Source organism: Suncus etruscus, chromosome 14, assembly GCF_024139225.1.
Source record: "Suncus etruscus isolate mSunEtr1 chromosome 14, mSunEtr1.pri.cur, whole genome shotgun sequence".
Classification (NCBI taxonomy): Eukaryota; Metazoa; Chordata; class Mammalia; order Eulipotyphla; family Soricidae; genus Suncus; species Suncus etruscus.
Genome location: NC_064861.1, coordinates 84423301 through 84438972, shown reverse-complemented (window position 1 = coordinate 84438972; position 15672 = coordinate 84423301). Strand labels below are relative to the sequence as shown.

General features: G+C 46.8%; 1 protein-coding gene across 1 annotated transcript in view; it reads left to right on the top strand.

The window, feature by feature from the left end:
- AKT2 (AKT serine/threonine kinase 2) overlaps positions 1 to 15672 on the top strand; it is a 350831-nt gene that overhangs the window by 175623 nt on the left and 159536 nt on the right. The window lies entirely within an intron of this gene.

The window sequence follows — 15672 nt, the reverse complement described above, 5'->3', positions numbered from 1 at the left end:
TGTGTGTGTGTGTGTGTGTGTGTGTGTGTGTGTGTGTGTGTGTGCGCGCGCTCGCATGTCCTCATATGGGAGCTATTCCTGTGCTTAGTGATCCCCCCCCCCTCCAGTGCTCAGGACACCATATGCAGTGCTGGGGATACAAACCAGGGTTGCAGATGTTCTAATTGCATATGAGGCGAGTGCCTCAACCCCTTACCTCTCTCCCTGGCCCTCCGAGTGTGTTTTGAAAAGCTGATGTCCAGGACCAGAGACAGAAGGGGTGCGATTCATCAGTTGGACCTGACATGAAGGGAGGAAACATTATTCTTTGTCTTGTTTAGTTTGGGGGCTTCATACAGCTGTGGCTCAGGGTTCACTCCTGATTTTGTACTCAGTTGGTCCATATGGAGTGCCAGGAATCAAACCTAGGTCAACTTTAATCAAGGCAAATGCCCTGCTCACTGGACTATCTCTATTGCCCAGCAAGAGTCTTCTGATAAAGGTTCACTCTATCTTTGGTCTGTTTAAGAGCCCACTGGAACTATTAATCCCCACTGATAAAGAAAGAAGATTTGAACATTATCTCTATTTGATGACAATACGATGGTAAGAGAATCAATAGAAAGACTATAGGTGAACTTAGAAAAGAAATATGACATAAAAGTAATATCCAAGCCAGGAAGATAATGCAGCCAGCTGGAGGACATGGCTTGTGTGTGCCACCCACTCAGCTCAGTAGCTGACACTGGGGGTGTCACCCTGGTGAGCCCCAGCACCACCGGGTCTGAGCAGCATTTAGGCCCTAGGCCTTGCTCTCAACTGTCTGATCTGGTTGGCTGAGTATTGCCAGAAGAAGCCCCAGTCCCCCCCCCAAAAATTAATATGCACAAATGACCTTTACTACCCAGTTAGAAGAAACAGGGAAGACAATTTGTACAAGCGCAAGAAGGAATAATAACAAATACTGAAGTGTAAACTTAATTAGAAATATGTGATATGTGTATGGCAAAAATATAGTGACTGCTCAAAACATCGGGACTGGAGACAGTTTAGCAGAGGGCACTTGCCTTGCACATGGACCACCTTGCTTTGATCCTCAATATTCCATATGGTCCCCCAATATCCCCAGGAGTGATCCCTGAGAGCAGAGCCAGGAATAAGCCCTGAGCACTACCAGGTAAAAGAAATAAAAAATCTATAAGTGCAAAGACAGTGAATGGGTTTTGAGGGCTGTTGCTTTTGTTTTGGCCACACCTGGCAGTTTTCAGGGGTTCCTCTTGCTCAGGGTTGCTCCTAGTGGGATTTTTTTTTTGTTTTGTTTTTGGGCCACACCCGGTGATGCTCAGGGGTTACTCCTGGCTGTCTGCTCAGAAATAGCTCCTGGCAGGCACGGGGGACCATATGGGACACCGGGATTCGAACCAACCACCTTTGGTCCTGGATCGGCTGCTTGCAAGGCAAACACCGCTGTGCTATTTCTCCGGGCCCGCCCCTAGTGGGATTTTAGGGAACCATGTGATGTTGAGGATCAAACCTAGTCTTGCTAAACTCAATGTGCAAAAGTAATAAAATAGAGGTCTCAACATCTCAACTAGCACCATTCAGCCCCAGTTAATCTCCAGTGACTTGAGTAACCATTTGTGAGAGAACAATGATTACAAATTGACCCTATTGACCTAACTTTGGATAATTCCATTTGCTTTGTGTTGTAACAAACAATATGAAATAAGTTTGCTTGTGCCTGCAAGGGGGCAGACAGTGTGAATGGGTGGGAACTGGAGACACTAGCGGAGGGGAGGTCATAGTGGTGTTGGGATTGGGATTGGAACATTAAATGTGTGAAACAGCTGTACTATGAACAATTTGATAAATCACAGCTTTATCATTACATTTATTATTTTATTTATTTATTTATTTTTGGGGGTTTTTTTTTTTGGCCACACCTAGTGACTCTCAGGGGTTACTCCTGGCTCTGTGCTCATAAATCGCTCCTGGCTTGGGGAACCATATGGAATGCCAGGGATAGAACTGAAGTCCATCCTGGGTCAGCGCATGCAAAGCAAATGCCCTACCGCTGCGCTATTGCTCTGGCCCTTCATTAAATTTTTTTTGTTTTGTTTTTTGTTTTTGCGCCACACCCGGTGATGCTCAGGGGTTACTCTTGGCTATGCACTCAGAAGTCGCTCCTGGCTTGGGGGACCATATGGGACACCGTGGGATCGAACCGCAGTCCGTCCAAGGCTAGTGCAGGCAAGGCAGGCACCTTACCTCTAGCGCCACCGCCCGGCCCCTCTTCATTAAATTTTTTAAAAGCAAGTTGGTTTTCATACATACACAACTTTTGCTCCAGCCCTTTGGGCCATTTCTGCATTCAGGGATCAATGTTTTGTTTTGTTTTGTTTCCCCCCTAGAAGACTCACATATTAGATTCATATAATAGTGCATTCAGAATTAGCTTTTATAATGTAATGCATTACATTAATGTAATGCATCCCTCCCAAATACTTCACCAAAAATCATTTTATTTAGATATCTGAAACTTTATAACTTTTTGTTATAAAACCAAAAGAACAAGCAAGAAGCACTGGAGAGATAGTATGGCAGGGAGGGTGCTTGCCTTGAATGAAGCCCCAGGTTCAATACCCAGCATGCCAGAAGGTCCCCTGAGACTGTCAGGAGGAGTGATTCTTAAGTGCAGAGTCAGGAGTAACTCCTGAGAATCTCCATGTGTAGTCCAAAACAAAACAATTATTTTATTTTTTAAGTATTACTCCAACTTGATGCTTGGGGATACTTCCAAACAATGGTTTGGGGACCTGTGGTGCTGGGAAACTCAGGGGTCCTCTTTGCAGAGCCTATGCCCCTGAGCTATTATAGCCCTCTGAGCTATTATTCCCCAGATCCCAGCAATCTAAATTTTTGTATAATGAAACTACAAATATTAAAAACACAGTGAATTTTCTTATAATCTGAAAGTTGTTAAACTTTTTCATGAGTTGTTTGTTTGTTTGTTTTTGTTATATCCAGTGGTGCTCAGAGATTTCTTGCAGAGGACCAAGGCTTCCAGGGCTGCAGGGCTACATGCTGCAGATTCCCAAGGCTTTCAGGACCCAGCACTGCAAGGCTCACAGGGGCCTGTGGAGTCTAGCTGCAAGGTGGGCCTCGTGCCAACCCAGGGAAGCCAACAAATGAATAATCAGTTGAATTTGCTATTCTTTGTTGTTGTTTTTGGGTCATGCCCAGCTATGCCCAGGACTCATTCCTGATTCTATACTTGGTAACTCCTGATGGTATTTGGGGGATCATATATGGTGTTAGAAATCAAACTCAAGTTGTTTCCTTATCCACTGTGCTATCTCTCTGGCCCTAGTCAGTTAAACTTGTTAATAAGATTAGAAATGCAAAATATGGGGCCGGAGAGATAGCACAGCTGCGCTTGCCTTGCAAGCAGCCAATTCAGAATCTAAGGTGGTTGGTTCGAATTCTGGCATCCCATATGGTCCCCTGTGCCTGCCAGGAGCTATTTCTGAGCAGATAGCCAGGAGTAGCCCCTGAGCACTGCCGGGTGTGGCCCAAAAAAAGCAAACAAAACAAAACAAAAAAAAAAAAAAAGAAAGAAATGCAAAATATGGGGACCAGAGAGATAGCATGGAGGTAAGGTGTTTGCCTTGCATGCAGAAGATCAGTGGTTCAAATCCCGGCATCCCATATGGTCTCCAAGCCTGCCAGGAGCGATTTCTGAGTGTAGAGCCAGGAGTAACCCCTGAGCACTGCTGGGTGTGACCCGAAAACCAAAAAAAAAAAAAAAAAGAGAGAGAGAGAAATGCAAAATAGTTAATAAGAGCAAAATAATATGAAAATATGTTAATAAGACCATATATGTAAAATACTTGGAGGTATCATTTCTTACCTATCAGATTGACAACATACATGGGCAAAGTCATGGATGGGAGTGAAAAACAGAATAAATTGGTAATTTTATAGAGACCATTTTTCCTTTAGTTCCTAAATGATAGAGTTATCCCCATTTGGGGAAAACACCAGTGGTATCCAGAGGTTACTCCTAGTTCTGTGCTCAGCAGGACTATATGCAGTGCCAGGGATGGAACTGGGTCAGTAGCATGCAAAGTTGCTGTATTTTCTCTTGCCCAAATGATTGTCTTTAAATGCAAATTGGTGTACTGTAGTGATACTACAGCAAATAGGACATTTGGCTTGCATGCAGCCAACCTGGTTTTTATCCTTGGCATTCTATATGGTCCTTGAAGCCCCACCAGGGGTAAATCTTAAGTGTGGAGCCAGGAGTAACCCTTGAGCATTGCCAACCTCTTATAAACGGTATAAATAACTAAATGCAATTTGGTAATAGTGGAACCAAATCTGGATCTGGTGGAGAAATGGGCAAAAATGTGCTTGAAATATCTTGTCAGACCAAAGGCAGTTCCTAGAGGCTTTGGGGAATGGCATCAAATTCCAAAACTCCGAGTGTGTTGTAAATCCATAAACATATGATAATCAGCACAGGTGCAATAGTTGGTGATCTTCAGAAATAGCTTTCAAAGGGGTCAGAGCAACATCTTTATTCTTTTGGAGTTTGGGGTCCATCCTCAGAAGTGCTCAGGGTGACTCCTGGCTTTGTGCATGGGGTTACTCCTGGCAGTGTGAGGGACCCCATGTGGTGCCAGGGATTGAACCAGGCTTCCTGCATACCAAGTAGGAGCTCAGCCCTTTGATCTCTGTGTCCAGCTTGAACAAATGTCTTCAATCCCGAATGTTGACTTATAGACATATAATGCAAACATCTTACAGGCCAGCAAAATGTTGAAAACTATTTGTTATCAAGAGAGCCTTTTAATCGATGTTGTCTTGGACGGTATGCAGAAAAGAGATAAAGATGAGAAATGAAGGAATAAAACTCACTGTTCGCAAACAATATAATGGTGTTTGCAGACCATAAAAAAGAACTTGCAAGTATAATGACTATTGAAACAGTAACTATTATTGATTTCTCTTTCTAGAAGGTGCCAGGGGCACATTTCTGCTCCTCTATTATGTACAATGAAAAAATTTGAAAATGACACATCAGATATTCTAGGGAAGCTCGGGGAGGGAGGAAGGAAGGAGTACAAAGAGTTTAGAAACATCATGTGAACCCCAGTCTCTCAGTTCTTCCCCTACATCGGGAGGTGGGTCAGCAGTGACTCACCTCACAGCAGAAGGCATGCAGGCAGATAGATGCCCTTCTCACCTTGGGGTGGCCCCATCGGAGATCAAACAGGAGCCCCGAAGGCACCGAGCAGCTGAAGTGTCCTCCACCCTTCAGCTAGTGTCACCTGCCCCTTGCCTAGCAATAACAGATACCAAGAAAATGTCACCAGCTTCTGTGGGTGGTACCACCTAGAACTGGTCAATGGAACATCCCATAGTCATTGCCATGTCTGCTCGTTGGCCCAGCTCCACAGACTCATTAGTTTTGTTAGAGATGTAAACTAAGCTGCAAAAATTCACAGGAGCCCTGATCTTCCAGCTGAAATCTGGGGTGCCCTTGGAAAGAGGGCAGGCCGAGTCTGCAGCAGCCACTTCCACACCTCATAGCTACCGCCATGCTGGAGGCACAACTTCACTGCTTCATGACTAATCTCTGCAGAGACACCTAACCAGCAAAATCTCCAGGTACACTGGTTTGGGGATTGAAAACTCTGGGATCTTCTTGAAGTAGGGGCGAGCAGCCTCCCCTGCAACTTCCGAAAGCCCCAGAAGTCACAACCACATTCCACGGCTTCCACCTCACAAGCTCGGAGGCCCAGTTCTTCATAACCTGAGGGCTATGGACTAAACAGCAACAATTCTTCAGTACTGACACTCCAGTGGGAGCTCCATCAAATCAGATAGGAAAGTAGCTTAGAAGCCAGCTCAGCTCAATAAAGGAAAACAAGGCTCTACTAGCAACAAAGAGCTGAGTAGAATCTCAGACAATGACCAAGACCCCCTTCTGTGTAGCAGTTTCACAAATTCTCCTTCACTGAAGTATTTTTCCACAATTCCATTAGTCATTTAGTTATAACAAGGAATATAAAATATTTTGACTGCCAAAGTGGCAGGTTTGGGGTGATAGGAAAGTGGGGACTACTGTGGAGGAAATGTTACACCGGTGGTAGAATTGGTGTTGGAACATGGAATGCCAAAAAGGAACAAATGTCTAGTGAACAGCTTTGTAAACCATTAAATAAAGTCATTTTTAAAGAGATAATTGGTTGAGTGGCTGGAGCAATAACACAGAGTACTTGCCTTGCATGCAGTCAGCCTGAGTTTGATCCCCAACATCTTATATAGACCCCTGAGCATGCAAGGAGTACTTTTGGAGTGCAGAGCTAGGAGTAAGTCCTAAGCAATGTTGGGTGTGACCTGAAACCCCTCCCCGCCAAAATAAAAAAGAATTGGCCGAGAGCCCACCAGCCATGAACAAGCGTGCTTAGACGCTTTGAATGAAATGACCTGATGGGAGAATTAGTCCATACATCAGGGGAGTGCTTGCCTTGAATGTGGCTTGCCCCTCGCAGGGTCCCCAAAAGAGAATCAATTATTGGATACCCAAAACCAAACCAAACCCTCACTGAAATAGGTTATCTGAATAGTTATCAGTGAAGTTGGACTTATATTTTAAGAGTTATAGAGAGGGTGAGGAATGTAACTTAATGGCAGACAGTATTTCCTGGGAACTTAGATTCAAGAATCCTCGCAAATCAGATCCAGCCACCTGTAAACAGAAATACAGTCAGCCATTTGTAGCCCTAGACTCTGCATCTGTGAATCCAGCCAACTATGGATCAAAAACCCATATGATATATATCATTAGGCCTATGACCAGTGTATCTTTGGCAAACAGTTATAGACGTTTTCTTTGTCATTATTTCCTTTAAAAAATACCATAAGATGTGTTTAAGGGGGCGGGCGGTGGCGCTGGAGGTAAGGTGCCTGCCTTGCCTGCGCTAGCCTAGGACGGACCTCGGTTCGATCCCCCAGCGTCCCATATGGTCCCCCAAGAAGCCAGGAGCAACTTCTGAGCGCATAGGCAGGAGTAACCCCTGAGCGTCACAGGGTGTGGCCCAAAAACCAAAAAAAAAAAAAAAAAAAAAAAGATGTGTTTAAGAGATAGTACAGTAGGAAGGACATTAGCCCTCTGAGTCTACGAGGAGTGATCCATGATCACAGAGCCAGAAGGAAGCCCTGAGCACTGCCATCTTTGTCGTTCCCCCCCCCCCCAAAAAAAAGGAAGAAAAAGGAATGGAAGGAAGGAAGGATGTAAATAAAGATAGAAAGACAGGCAGACAAGAAAATCTAGGTAAAGTTGAAGAAATATAGATCACACCCAGCTGTGCTCAGGGATCACTCTTGGTAGGGCTCTGGTGGGGGGCATATATGGATGGAGCACAGGTTAGCCACATGCAAGGAAAATGCCTTAATACATGAGTCATCATCTCTCCAGTCCCTTAAGAGCTTTAATTTATTGTTTATTTATTTATTTATTTTGGTCAGCTGTGCTCCAAGCTTACACCTGGCTCTGTGCTCAGGTTCATTCCTGGAGGAGCTCAAGAGATATAAGGTACTGGGAATTGAACCCAGGTTGGCAAGCAAGGACCTTACCCATGTTGCTTTATTTCCCTGATCTAAGTGAAATTTTTGTTTTGCTTTGTTTCACTTGGGGGAGGTCTCAACCTCAGCAGCATTCAGTACTTACTCCTAGATCTGTACAAAGGCATCATTCTTAGCAGGCTCATGGGACCTTATGGGCACTGGGATCAAACCTGGGTTGGCTGCCTGCAAGGCAAATGCCTGTACTATTGCTCCAGCCCCTAGGTGAATTTTTAAATAATACAATGTTTATGGAATAAAAGTCAATACAAAAAAGGACAAAACCAAAATCAGATGATAAAATGGACAACTTCATTAAAATTGAGAATCTTTTTCATCAGGGACTGAAGTGATACTACAGCAGGTAGGGTGTTTGTCTTGCAGGCGACAGAACCAGCTTTGATTCTCGGCGTCCCATATGGACTCTAAAGTCTACCAGGAGTAATTTCTTTTTTCTTTTTTTGGCCATGCTCAGCGGTGCTCAGGGGTACTCCTGGCTATGCACTCAGAAATAGTTCCTGGCAGGCTCAGGGGACCATATGGGATGCTGGGAAATTGAACCTTGGTTCATCCTGGGCAGCCACGTGCAAGGCAAATGCCCTACTGCTGTGCTATTGCTCCATCCCTATCAGGAGTAATTTCTGAACACAGAACTGGAAGTAATCCCTGAACGCTGCCAGGTGCGACTCCAAAACCAAAATAAATAATAAGAGGGGCTGGAGAGATAATATATCAGGCAGTGTGCTTGCCTTATTCATGGCTGAGCCAAGTTCAATCCCCAACATCCCTACATGATCGCCTGCCTCCCACTAGGACTGATACCTGAACACAGGAAGGCTGAACCCACAGTGTGGAGTGACACTGCAGGCTGGAAATCGGGGTCACTCACAGAGATTGTGGGAGCTGAAACTGAAACTTTCTGAAACATCTGCTAATATCAACCATGGGGAGCTAGTTAGTTTACCACCGGAACCCCTTCGCCCATGCCAAGGAAGTGCAAGTGGGCAGCTAAAGAGCATCTCTACTAGCCCTGAGCATAGTTCAGAGGTTCAGCTGCAGCACGATGGGAAAATATTCAGGGACTTTTATCCAAGTGAGCTCCAAGGGGTGTTCAAAATAAACTAACAGAGCCAGAGAGGTAGGGCAGGCGGTTGGGCCCTTGCCTTGCATACTGCTGACCTGGGTTCTATCCTGGTACCATGTATGGTCCCTTGAGCTACACAAGGAGTGGCCTCTGAACACAGAATTAGGAAAGCTCTGAGCATCATCAAGTATGATCCTGAAACTAAAAACAACTGAGAAGGAGTCAGCCTAAAGCACTGCAGATGTGTAATTTCATTGTGTCCCATTCAGAAGACAGTGGAATACCAGTGGTTGGTCTCTGGAGGAGGCCCTCAGGGATTCTACAAGGTTCTTTCCTGCCCTGGGTGAAGATTTGAGGGCATGTTCCTTCTTAGCTCATTCTATGATTTATGATTTGGGTACATGTTCATATGTATATTGTATTTCAATAAGTCATGGAAACATGTCACTAGGAACCACATGGCAACAGTTGCAAGACAAGGGCCTTAGGAAAGGAAATAAAGGGAAAAAGAGGCAGCTGGGTGTGACTGATGGCAGCAAAAGGGTCCAGGCCAGCAAATGGTTTGAGTTCCTGATCCTGTCCAACAAACAAACCTGAGTTCTAAGTAGTAACTTAAACCTAGAGCCCTTTGGGTTGTCTTAGGTTTCTGGTCATTATTTCCTTTGAGGTGCAGAAGTCTATCTCTCCCTCTCCCTCTCCCTCCCTCTCTCTCTCCCTCTCTCTCCCTCTCCCTCTCCCTCTCTCTCCCTCTCCCTCTCCCTCCTCTGTCTCTTTCTCTCCCTCTCCATCCCTCTCTCCCTCTCTCTCCCTCTCTCTCCCTCTCTCTCTCTCTCTCTCTCTCTCTCTCTCTCTCTCTCTCTCTCTCTCTCTCTCTCTCTCTCTCTCTCTCTCTCTCTCTCTCTCTCTCTCTCTTGGGGGCACACCCAGTGACACTCAGGGGTTACTGCTGGCTATATGCTCAGAAATTGCTCCTGGCTTCGGGGACCATATGGGATACCAGGGATCAAACCCAGGCCCAGCCTGGGTCAGCTGCGTGCAAGACAAACACCCTACTGCTACACTATCACTCCAGCTCCATGCAGAAGTCTCTTAATTTGATGTACCTTCATTTGTTTGATCTTTGCTCCTACTTGATTGATCAATGGCATTTCATCTTTGAAGATGTCTCAAGGGGATGGAGCAATAGTACAGCAGGTAGGGCGTTTGCACGAAGTCTAGGGTTAAATCCTTGGCATCCCATATGGGCCCCTGAACCTAATCAGAAATTCAGTTCTTTTTCTCTTTTCCTTCCTTCCTTCCTTCCTTCCTTCCTTCCTTCCTTCCTTCCTTCCTTCCTTCCTTCCTTCCTTCCTTCCTTCCTTCCTTCCTTCATCTTCGTTCTTTCTTTTTTCTTCTTTCTTTCGTTTTCTTTTGTTTTTGTTGTTGTTGTTTTGGGTCACACCTGCCAGTGCTCAGGGGTTCCTCCTGAGTTTACGCTCAGAAATTGCTCCTGGCAGGTCGGAGGACCATATGGGATGCCGGGCTTCGAACTGCCATCCGTCTTCATGAAAGGCAAACGCCCTACCTCCATGCTATCTCTTCGGCTCCTCTTTCTTTTCTTTCTTTCTTTCTTTCTTTCTTTCTTTCTTTCTTTCTTTCTTTCTTTCTTTCTTTCTTTCTTTCTTTCTTTCTTTCTTTCTTTCTTTCTTTCTTTCTTTCTTTCTTTCTTTCTTTCTTTCTTTCTTTCTTTCTTTCTTCTTCCTTCCTTCCTTCCTTCCTTCCTTCCTTCCTTCCTTCCTTCCTTCCTTCCTTCCTTTCTTTCTTTCTTTCTTTTTTTTTTTTTTTGGTTTTTGGGCCACACCCGGTAACGCTCAGGGGTTACTCCTGGCTATGTGCTCAGAAGTTGCTCCTGGCTTGGGGGACGACCATATGGGATGCCGGGGGATCGAACCACGGTCCGTCCATGGCTAGCGCAGGCAAGGCAGGCACCTTACCTCTAGCGCCACCGCCCGGCCCCTCTTTCTTTCTTTCTTTCTTTCTTTCTTTCTTTCTTTCTTTCTTTCTTTCTTTCTTTCTTTCTTTCTTTCTTTCTTTCTTTCTTTCTTTCTTTCTTTCTTTCTTTCTTTCTTTCTTTCTTTCTCTCTCTCTCTCTCTCTCTCTCTCTCTTCTCCCTCCCTCCCTCCCTCCCTCCCTCCCTCCCTCCCTCCCTCCCTCCCTCCCTCCCTCCCTTCCTTCCTTCCTTCCTTCCTTCCTTCCTTCCTTCCTTCCTTCCTTCCTTCCTTCCTTCCTTCCTTCCTTGCGTCTTTCTTTTGAGGCAGGTCAGGAGGGAAACTGGAGATATTGGTGACCAGAAGTGGACACTGGTAAAAGGACAAGAGCTCAGACATGTGCTGAAACTCAATCATGAACACCAGTGTAACTGTATTTCCTTGTGTCCCGATAAATTATAAAACACAAAGAACAAAAATCAATCTGTCATTTAAGTGGAATTAAAACTTCTATTTCTGAACAAGAGAGATAGTACAGAGGGGAAGGTGTTTGCCTTACAAAAAGTCAATCTGAGTTCAATTCCCAGCATTACATATGTGCTCCCAAGCCCCACCAGAAGTGATCTCAATACAGAGTCAGGAGGAAGCCTTGACAAAGAAAATTCTCTTCCTCTAGGACATTGTCCTAGTAATGGTAGATTACTTAGGTACATTATCCTGCCATGGTAAATGGTAGGTGGGGCAAATTTGAGAAGCTTTCTGTGACCACAGAAAGTTCTAGCAGGCAGTATAGATTAGATATACCACAGGCAAGAGGACAATTGGGAAGTCAGCAAAGATAGGGAAATTGGAACCCACCAGTTATTTTTGGCTTTGTTTTTGAGCTATACTTAGCAGTGCACAGTCCTGCTAAGTCCTGGCAGGACTTGGAAACCATATGTGGTGCCAGTGATTGAACTCAGGTCAGCCAAGTGCAAGGAAAATGTCCCTGTTGTACTGGTGCCTGGGACCCTCCAAAGCTAAAGGGGTATTTGTAAAAAGCATCTTACAATCCAGGGGGAGGAGAAATCACAGAAGCTGAAGCATTCAGGAATGTCTGCAAGGATGTGTCATGTCCAATGCCAGAGGCTAGGGACCTAGTGTGAAGAAGAGAAGGTCTCCTGAGACAGGTGGGCAGGACCATTCCAGCACAGAGAAGTCAGACTGTTGGCAGGGTTCAGAGCAGGAAGGGAGATGCAAGAAGTTTTCTTTCTTTCTTTGTTTTCTGGGCCACACCCAGTGACGCTCAGGGGCCACTCCTGACTATATGCTCAGAAATTGCCCCTGGCTTGTGGGACCATATGGGATGCTGGGGATCAAACCCAGGTCTATCCTGGGTTAGTCGCGTGCAAGGCAAACGCCCACCACTATGCTATCGCTCCAGCCTCAAGAATTTTTCATTTTAAGAGGTTAAAATATGATTTTTTTAAAGTGGTTCCATTTAGTAAGGAAGTAAACAGTGACTATTACTAGGGTTGAAAGACCAGCCTAGCATCTCGAGAAGAGGGGACCACAGGTACCAGATTTCATGGGAAGGTGATGGGGGTGGGATGGGGTGAAGCAAGATGGAGTCATTTACTCCCAACTGGGCTCGAGACCCCTTATGCAAAGTCAGAATTGCTGGAAAACCCAAGCTGAACGTCAGGGACAAAATGTCCTGGGAGTCCCCAGGGTCCCGGGTGGCTACGAGCAGGGCAGGTCTGGCCCCAATGCCCTCTGGCAGTAGCAGGATGCCAGAAGCTGAGGAACAAGAACCCCTTGTTTGGGCTCAGGTACAGATGTTGGTGGCCGGTTGTATGTGGTTTCTGGAGCCATAAGGAAGTGCCCCCACCAGCTACATCCGGGGTCCGAGTGTAGATATGATATGAAATAGGACGCCATGTGCGTCATGCCACAGAGACCCCCCAGGCTCTGAAAGGAGTAAGAAGAAGGACAAGAATGACATTGAGAGCATGGAGAGCTCCCACTCCCATTTCTGGGTGCACTGGCTACAGAGCGGAATGTCAAGATTTGAATTTGTTTGTTTTGGTTTTGGGGTCACACCTGGCAGTGGTCAGGGTTTACTCCTGGCTCTATACTCAGGGATCTTTCATTGGGGGGGGGGCTCAAGGGACTGTATGGGATGTCAGGAATTGAACCCGGGAGGCACATACAAAGCAAATGCCTTTATCCACTGTGCTATCAGCCCTGAATGTCAGCCAGAATTTGAGAGCAGCAGTTTCTGGTCTCAACCAAGGGGGTGAGAATCAGGACTAAGAAGTGACTGAGGAGCAGAATCACACCCCCAGGCTTGTCCTCATTCCCCTCTCTGCCTCCCACTTCTTCCCATTTCTCTGCTTTCTGATTTGTTTTTGTTTGGGGCCATACCTGAAGAAACTCAGTACTGACTTTTTTTTTCATTTTTATCATTCAGCATTTATTGTGAGGCACTGAGAACAAAGCCCGCTCTAGTTTATTTGACAAGTAATTTTCTGATTGAATTGCATGTAGAGACTCCAACTAGAAACATTGCCTGAATTACGTCTCTTAATTGCTGTGAAGAAAATTGCTCTGTCTATGCAACTGAGCTTGAGTATGCATGCTGCTGCCACTGTCCCAGGCCAGTATTCCACTTCCAGGGTCTCTGTTTTGTTGCCTCTTAAAACTACTTCTTTTTATTTCTTCTTCCTTCCTTCCTTCCTTCCTTCCTTCCTTCCTTCCTTCCTTCCTTCCTTCCTTCCTTCCTTCCTTCCTTCCTTCCTTCCTTCCATCCTCCCTCCCTCCCTCCCTCCCTCCCTCCCTCCCTCCCTCCCTTCCTTCCTTCCTGTGCTGACTCTTGAATCTGTGATCAGGGATCGATTCTGGTGGTGCTGATGGAAAGGGAAACACATAAGGGATGCCAGGGATCAAACTCACCTGCAAGGCTAGCACGTTCCCCACTGTCCTATCTCTTGGATCCAAAGATTCAGGCAATTTTGCAATCTACCACAGATCAGGCATTTAGACCACTCTCTCCTTCCCACACTGGACCTCAGCGCCAAGCCTACCCACCAACCCTACACTCTCCTAGGATGTCCCACATATACTGCGGCTTTCCTGGGTTTGATCTATTTTTGTTGTTGTTGTTTTGGGCCACACCCGGCAGAGCTCAGGGATCACTCCAGGTGATGTTCAGGGGTATCTCCTGGCTCTGCATTCAGGGATCACTTCTGGTAGTGCTGTGGGATCATATGGGATGCTGGGGATTGAGCCCCAGACTTGTGCAAGGCAAGTGCCCATCCCTGCTGTGCTGTTACTCACCCCATCCAGGTATTTGTGTGTGTGTGTGTGTGTGTGTGTGTGTGTGTGTGTGTGTGTGTGTGTGTGTGTGGTTTTTGGGTCAAACCCAGCAGTGCTCAGGGGTTACTCCTGGCTTCATGCTCAGAAATTGCTCCTGGCAGGCACGGGGGACCATATGGGATGCCGGAATTCGAACCGATGACCTTCTGCATGCAAGGCAAACGTCTTACCTCCATGCTATCTCTCCGGCCCTCCCATCCAGGTTTTTATCTGGTCTGTTGACTATAGGGCTGAGCCTTATTACTCCTAGGGCTCCTGTCTTGGGTGGGGATGTCTGAGACCCCACCTGCTTGGTTACCCAGAGGGCCAGGCCTTGGCGATAAGAAAGGAGGAGCTGTGGGGGCAGCAGCTGGTCGGGTGTTGTCTGAAGCTTCTCAGGCTTTCCAGCTGCTGTTCCTTGGGGTCACTCCCCAGCAAACAGCACTAGTCAAGAGGAGGAGCCCCGACCTTACAACATCTTCACTAGCTCTCAGTATCTCCCTGATTTGCAACCCAGACCCCTCTTCCCAAGTCCAGGCAGATTCTGGGAGGTGACGGGAAGCACCTGCCCCTTCTCAGGGCCAGAGGTAATAGAAAGAGAGAGAGAGAGAGACCCTAAAAAAATACCAAACCCTCCCAGAAAACAAATAAGTCTCCAGGATATGAAACCTTGACCTTTGGTTGCAAAACAGGGGATCATGTGGTGGGGGCAAGAGTGCTGCAGGACCTGGGGTGCTTTGGTGGTTACTTTGTCCCTCAAGATCATAAATAAAAATCAGTGCTATCAGAATCTTGAAAAAGTTAATTAGAAATTAACTTCTCCAGGAAATGAAAGCTCTTGACTGCGTGGAACTGGAGTAGGAGCTCCTTCCTCCTCCACACGAAGCCCTGTCACCCCTTTGCTCCCCGAGGGGGGGGGGCTGCCTCCCTCACTGGTCCTGGAACTTTGATATCCCCTTCTGCAGGGCCAGTTCTGGCCCCTGCTGGCAGTTGAGGTCCCCTGGCTGATTAGATCCCTGGTTGGATTAGATCTTGGGTCCAGAAGTTGGAAACAGGATGTAGAATGGAGATTGGGGGTGGGGGGAGGCATCTTGAAGCCACCAGAACCACCTGGATGTGGGCCCTTCTTATTGCTTGGCAGGAGTCAAAGGAAAACATTGGCCCATTGAAATAACAAAGGAAAACACAAGCCATCTCTGCCCTGCTCCTGCCCTGCCCCCAGCATACCCCAGCACTTCAGACCAGACATCCTCTGTATGCCCACCACCCAGCCAGTTTCCCAGCAGGGCTCATGAGCCTCCCAGAACCACTTAGCCTCTGCCCTCCCCAAGCCATCCTGAGCTCCTGAGCCTGAGATAGCGCCTCCTCCAGGAAGTTGGCACCTTCTTCCTGGCACATGGCCCAGGGCGTGGCCTAAGAAGCCCGGACACCTCAATATATAGGCCTGTGCAGAGGCCAGCACAGTAGCTCCAGGGACCTGCAGGTGAGCAAGGGCCTTGGGAAGTGGGCACCAAGTCCCCTGATCCTCACTTGCCTGGCCCTCCTCTGCCTGCCCCAGACCAACGCGACCTGCCTCACTCACACACACACAGCCCTCAGCTCCGGGGTGCCCAGCAGCAGAGTCTTCTGTCCCCTTGGGGTCTGTTCCCAACAGTCCTGCCTCCTCTGACACTC